General features: G+C 42.5%; 1 long non-coding RNA gene across 1 annotated transcript; it reads left to right on the forward strand.

Moving 5' to 3' along the window:
- Positions 1–5,377: 5,377 nt before the first annotated feature.
- LOC122064087 lies at positions 5,378–6,770 on the forward strand. The gene is made up of 3 exons (XR_006135577.1): positions 5,378–5,434; positions 5,518–5,883; positions 5,965–6,770. It is a non-coding gene; the product is annotated as an uncharacterized LOC122064087 (long non-coding RNA).
- The last annotated feature ends 690 nt before the right edge of the window (positions 6,771–7,460 follow it).

Below are 7,460 nucleotides of genomic sequence, written 5' to 3' on the forward strand. Positions count from 1 at the left end.
GCTCGCGAGTGCCTGTCTGGTTCTCTGCTCCTTCCAGATTTATTCCTTCAAGTCAAGGATCATCTGCTTCAACCTTAGGTCTTCATGTCTCTAACTGTCTCCTTGACGTGGTTCTTCATGCCCAACCCCCGCAGTACGTCATGCCCTTTCTTGGGGTGCGGGGTTTCCCTTGGCAGCGTGGTTTCGTGGATTTTCCCCAGACCTCACCGACCCTGAACTACTTTTCTCACCATCTCGAGCTTTCCTTTGCTCACCATCTCGAGCTTTCCCTGGCTGGATATGAGAGCCTCTTGCGGCTCAATGGATCTTCTGAGTGACGACCTTGGAGACCTCCTTCAATGTCTCGGCCATTCGATCGTACTTCTCCTGAAGGGCGTCGAACTGCTCCTTAGTCACATATTCCTACGCCCTAGGAGGGGATGGGGGATTACTGTCTCTATACATCGAATGTTCAGCCGAGCATTGGTCCCTTGCAGAACCTTCCCGGTTGTTGTTTTCTCGTTCTTCATTGATGTCCGCTAAGGGGAGATAGATTCTGAAGGCTCTCCCTCTTTCATATTTACGCTCGGCACTGCTCTTGTTTTCTTATGATTGTAGGTTTTTCCCACCATTACTCTGTCTTTCCCACAGATGGTGCCAATCTGTTACTACCGAGAATCTGTATGAGGCTGGGCACCGATCCTACACAAGCACAGAAGGCAGAGGCCTAGAGGTGGCTCCCGGATTAGTCCTCCAACGCCCAAGTTAAAGATTCGCAGAATAGTATTTTCATAGGAGTAATGGTGTGAGCGTATTGGCTTACCCGTTCTATCTTTTAGGGTTCCTTCTTATAGGATTACCCCTTTCCGAGTCCTACTGGGATATGTCTTCCTATCTTCGTGGGGAATATTCCCTATTTGGGTATCTCCTCCTGCTCACGTAGTTAGAGTCCTCGCACGCCTCTATCATTTGGGGGGGGGACTCAAGTCTCCTTTTTCTGATCTCCGGAGTCATGGTGGTAGTTGGTATCTCTCGGTTGGGCACCACGTGTCCCTCCCTTGGATGCCATGTGTTCTTGCTTCACTGGGTAACTAATTTGAGCATATCACCTTCCTTTCATGTTTTTTGTTTGGCCTGGTATGGGCTGATCTGAGCTTGTACTTTTGGCCCTCTGAGCTTGTGTTTTTGTTGGTTGTTGACCAGCCAAGGTCGCCAGTGTTTTGTCTTGGCTCATAAAATTCCCACACTTAAGACTTACCCAAAAAAAATAAAAAATTCTCACCCTTACCACTACAAGCATATGAAGAAATGAAGAATGAAGTGGTATGTTCAAGGGCGAGGCCCAAGGGGGAGCTTGACCAGTTTATCTTCTTGTCTCACCAGCTATTACATGAACAACCCCCCCCACCCATATCCATTCCCTCTCTTATATTACAACCATCGAAGTTACATTTCTCTACACCATGTTACTTTTTAGGAAAGCATTTGTTGGAGTTTTAAGTTTCAAAACAACTAGTCTCTTTACTTTCTTCAAGTTTCGTTCATTACTGACAAGTCTAACATTGCCTCTTTAATTATTCTGTTATTACAACATTTTCATTTTATCTCTTTTTTTTTTTCTTTCTTTTTTTTTTTTTTCAGTTGTCCCCATTTGGCTCTAAAAATGTTTTCAGCTTCCAATGCTATTAATCCATAAAACACATGAATAAGATTATAATTCCATTATTCTTATTGTGGAGGTGGAAGTGCTGGCCTTTACATGGTGACCTGCCTGAAACCAATTAAAAATATTTGAATCTAGAAAAGAGGCAATCTGCAATGGCTAGTGTTAGATTTGCAATACATAAGCAACATCAAAAAAACACCATTTTTTCTGGTAGTCATTTCTCTCTACTTCTACCCCCTTTTTATTTGCTATTATGTTCTCAGAAGTTGGGAATGAGATGTATCTGGTCGTTAAAACAGAGGCTCGCATATCAACTAATTGATGGTTCTCCTTGTGACCTTACTAATAAACCCGTTAATGTTTGAAATTTCTATCAATTTTACTGGTGGACTAATAAGTTGCAACTTTCCTTTAATTTCCCCGTCTTATTTTCAAAAATAAATTGGGATTGGGTTCTTTGTATATGCTAGTCTCTCTCTCTCTCTCTCTACGCCCACAATATATAAGGGGTAGACATGTCATTTCATAGGAGGGAGGAAAGATATAGATGTAGGGAGGTGCCAGCATACACTATGTAGTCCTGTGGCATTCTTTTTCCAAATTATTTAATGCTAGGATAAAGAAAGGTTTTTAAAATGTTAAATTTATTTATCCATCTTTTATTTTAAATGACAAGATTTTTCATCCTCGAAATAGAAAAAAAAAAATTAATATACGTGTTGCAGTAGGAAATCGTCCCAAGTCTTTTGAGAAACCTTCACAAAAAGACAAACAAGAGAGGCGCTAGGCCACTCCAGCTGGGGACTCTCCGATGCCTAAGTTCAATGCGTCGTTGGTTGTGAAGCAGAAATCTCACGCTCCTTGATGCGTGGTATTGGAATCATTATTTCGCTCTGTCAATCACCATCAAATCTCGACCATTGGCTCAATTGATCTTAGTTGTTGATTCTGGCCTTGTCCACTTCTCTCAACCCTATAAATAGCTGAGTGCTCATTTGATTCTGACCTCCCCAAAATAGAGGGAGCAGGTCGGTCATGCTGCTTCAGGGAGCGTGAGGAATAAGGTAGTTCAGAGGGTTTAATCGCGCCAGTGGATACACGAGCCACGATGCATTCTATTAAGAGCATCATTACTAAGGCCGACTTTGTAAAAATCATTGTTGGAAAACCAAGTTGTGACTCAGAGCGAGTGACCCAATTTGGGTCAACAAAATAGAAATCCAAGTCAGGAGTCGTGTAAACTCGTTCTGTGTTGAAAAAGATAGGACTCAAAACGAGTCACCACAAATCTCACATGACTCGGAGTCTCTTCCCCTCTCTCCCCTCCCTGCGCCAAGCTTGTAACTACCAATTGGAACACAACATTTCACCCCTCACCCCTTCCTACACTGTTGCTATACACTCTTCCACCTCTCCCCTCGCTCCGCAATGCACTAGACCCTTTCAAATTTTCATGCGCTAAGTGTTAAATCTGCTAAGATGATTGTAGAAACGCAACCCTAAAACGATGCAGAAGACAATGGAAAAACAAGAACAAGTAATGCACACATATTTGCGAGGTCTGGTAAGATTGCCTACATCCTCGATGAGATGAGACATTGTTTCACTATCAATGGAGAATAGGGTTACAACGCTCGTCCTCATACCTCTCAGTATTGCTTGCATTACAGAGAAAGAAAACATTGCTACAAATATATAGCGAAAAGCCCTAATCCGAAAAAGTACAAAACTACCCTCAAATAAAAAATTCGAGCGGGGGTGCTATACAAGGGGGCCTCCTGCCTCTCTTGCAACCCCCATGGCCCGCTAACCGGCTAGCGGGACCGCTGTCCTGCCTATCGAGGCACTGCACAAGTACTCCCTGTATTAAATTATGACAAAATACAAGACATCGTACACCAACAATGATAAACCTATAGAATAGTAAGGAAACCAAATATGCTATTGGTTTTGTCAAGCAAACCAGAAGTTTCAACGAAAATATTTAGATGCGCCCTAGCGGGACTGCTGTCCTGTCTGTCGAGGCACTGCACCAGTACTCCCTGGATTAAACTGTGACGAAATACAAGACTTCGTACACCAACAATGATGAACCTATAGAATAGTAAGAAAACCAAATATGCCATTGGTTTTGTCAAGCAAACCAGAACTTTCAACGAAAATATTCAGATGCGCCTTCTAAATCAGTTTTGTATCTGATAATATGTAGAGCAGCAACAATTGAAAGATCTCTCAGTTGCTTCCACAACTTCTATAGATTTTCAGCGGAAGAGTGCTCTAGAACCAAATCTGCTTCAGTTTAGCCTGAGGTGACGTAGCTCTCGCAGATTCGTAGTAGCTCTTGCAGTGTTCTTGGAGCTCTCTCGTAGACTCTCAAAAGATTTTGTAAGTCTCGATGAAAAAGTCTTGAAGAAGTGTTTTTTCTCAATTATAAATTATTATAAGGGAAGAGAGCATAGTGGTTTGGTTTCCAAGGAGTAAACGGGTAATTGACAGAAAATTGGGAATCATCTATGGTCTACACGTTTGATAGTACAAACTTTATTAAATGATACATTTAATTTCCCTTGGAATGTTGCTTTTATACATTAAAATAAATATATTGAATAAACAAGACTTGTTCTTCACCAGGGTTGATTCAATCGACTTGTCAAGTTTTGAGGAGGTCAAGTCGAATTAGAAAACCTGGTTTTCCAACAATGATAAAAGTACGAAAGAAGTGCGGTATGCTAGAGGATGTTTCCATAGAGCCCTATTGACTAGGAACATGCGAACTAAGCCTGCGAACCAAAAGTCTGTCTCTACGAGGTCAGCTTCAGTAACAGGTTTTGCCTCCCTGTTCATGCCTTTGTTAAACTCGTTCTAGATCAATGGCGCATTTCGCTAAGTCATGCCATTCTCTTAGAGGATTCTGTTCGGGGTCTACATCTTCCAGAAGTTGGGTTGTGCAACTGGCGTAACTTTATTTTCACATTTTTTTTCTTGTTGAAGAAAAAAAATAGGTGGGACAACTTCACGTGTCTGGAGCTCGGACCTCCGATAAAACTCAAGGGCATGCTCTCTTCGGTTAAGAAGTGGAATAATTTATATTTCTTTGCCACTATCCACGACCATCCTCTCAGGAGTAGATGGTCCAATGTTAACCAGGAAGAGGTGAACTAGAACCTCGGCCGCGGTTCTGAAGACCTAACTATTAAGTTTGTCTCGAATTATTTAGATGGTCCAATATTAACCAGGAAGAGTTGAACTGGAAACTCGGCCGACAACCTTAATAGTTTGTCTTAATTATTGCCCATGTTTTGAAGAATGACCCACTCCAACAAATTTTGGGTGACCCGAATGGGATTTATTTTTTAGATCTGTGATAATAGCAAAGGGGTTCGTACGGTACAACCCGACCGACTACGACCAGATAGATCAACCCAAGACTTGGAGGAGTATATAATGTACTTTTGTCTTGTTGACCAATCATTGTAATTTGAGAGGTTTTTCGAGCTAGGATTCCTGAGCGAGTTTTCTTACCGTTGTTTAGGTATTTTTGAACTATATCCACTATAATATCTTTTCTACATAGTGAAAAAAAAAAATACTTCGCCCGAAGACATAGTACACCACATCTGTGAACCTTGTTAAATTTTTGTATGTTGTGCGAATCTATGTTTATTTATTTTCATATTCGTTGGTGTTTGCTTTAACACAAAAGTTATGTTAAGAGGAACCTCCCGGGTAAACTCGATGTCAAGGACCTACAGTCGAAGCCCTTCCTATAAAAGTGGGAGCTCAGCTCGGGTGAGGACCTTGCTCAGCACGGTTTATATTTTTTTTGCCCTGTGTTAGCTCTTGTTCTGACTTCACATTTTTTTTTTAAATAGTAAATCCTCTTGACGCGGCTAGGTTTGCCACCATGACCGCAGAGAAAGCGGTGCCCAAGCCTACTGTTCAAATCTCCCCGAACGAGACTACTGAGAAGGAGACTTCCCCGTCCCTCTATCGTGCCGAAGACATAAATAGTTGTCCCCATTGATCTAGGTAAAGAAATAGCAATCGATGCGGGGCAGGAAGGTCAACCAAGCGTGGTGCATTCCTTCAAGCCATTCTGTAACTTGAATTCGTAGGATGGGGCTCCCGAGGATAATATGGTGGCTAGCAAATGGATGTATAAAGGTCAACCTCCGGTTGACTTAATTGATTTTCAGGCCATTAAGGATGTCTCATTTTCTGATCAGGTTGATGGTGAGGTAAAATTTAACCAATCGCGAGGTCTTATTTCTTTTAGCCGAGTTATTTGATTATCTCACTTTTTCCTCCGTTTTTGCAAGGCTTCCTTTGGGTTTCCGATGCCACCTTCCAGTTTGAGTTCGCACATTTTTACATGGACAAGGCTCAGGGGGAGGGATCATGCCCGACTATTGAAGGCGACAGGCAGTGCCGACAACGACTACACGAGAGAGTCTCGGGTTTAAGATACTCGAGTCTCACCGGCACACTCAGATTTCTTTTATGAACATAGTGTTCCCACCTTCAATTTTTGGGTCGAGTCTGGGGTTAAACATGCAGTTCAATTTTCCCTTGAACGGGCCAAAGACTTCGACTTCTCTGGCTTCCAAGACATGCCTGCCCCGGCCATGACTGAGGCTCCTGCTATAACGGCAACAATGGAAAAGGGTGTTGAAGTAGAAGAGGGCGTTCTAGGTCAACTAGTTGGATACTTGGATCCACCTACCAAGAACAAAACTCTCCCTCAGTCACCAAGACGACTTGATCCGGGTGCATTTTCGATGCGGTGGTCGTGGTCCAATATTTTGTAATCGTTGTCTGAGATCCTTTTCTTGGACATTTTTGGATGGCAACGATCAAACTCAGTGTAGTCACTGTCAAGGTCTTCACTATCATTACCCCATATATACTCTCCTCGGCTTGTTTAAGGACGTGCCATCATCTCTGACCGGCTCAACTTACCCATTCTCTAGTTAGTAATTTCTTAATGTAATTTTGTAAAATTTTGTTAGCAAACTCATTTTGGTAGACCTGATTGGTTTGATTTCGTTTCTAATTTCGTTTGTAAAGAATCTTAATCCAATTTAAATTCTTTTTCAGAGTGAATAAATGTATTTTTTCTGTAGTGCCTTTAATTATTTTCTTGCCCTTTTTTTTCTTTGAACTTGATGTTCCTACCTTACGAGCTAAAATACGTACATGGCTTGGCTCCACAAGTAGGAGTGCCCGCTCTACCTCGGAATGAACAATGTTCAGCCGAACCTTATGCTCAGCCCTTGTTCTACCGATCCCCTTGCTCGGAAATCATGCACATGCTCTGTTTGCCCAACCTCGTTGATATCAAGCCTCTTGCTCGACCCTTATAGGCCGTGCCTCTTACTCGGTTTCCTGGAGGCTGAGCCTCCAGATCCATAACCGTGCGGCCGAACATCTTGCTCGACTTTCCTGTTGTTAAGCCTCGTGCTCGACAACCTACCCTGCATTCGTGGAGCAGGTACGCATATTTCTCACTGCTAGATCAGCGTATCTCACCTGATCACCGAATTTACAGGAGGTTTTGCCTCTCAAACTGCACAAGGAAGTTCTCTAAGTATGTACTCTTTAGACAAAGAATCGAGGACCAAATGCCATACGCTAGATTCGGAATGGATCACCACATGGGAGCCAACATACATAACCAGAGAGAATATTCCTAGAATGTCCCTAAGGATCAGAATCTTCGGAAGAATCAAGGAGTCACCTTCCCTTAGGACTCTGACCACGTGCAAGCCCACCACAAGCAACCTTGATTGAACATCTATAAATACAAGAGGTAAAC

The sequence above is a fragment of the Macadamia integrifolia genome, unplaced genomic scaffold, assembly GCF_013358625.1.
Source record: "Macadamia integrifolia cultivar HAES 741 unplaced genomic scaffold, SCU_Mint_v3 scaffold1516, whole genome shotgun sequence".
Taxonomy (NCBI): domain Eukaryota; kingdom Viridiplantae; phylum Streptophyta; class Magnoliopsida; order Proteales; family Proteaceae; genus Macadamia; species Macadamia integrifolia.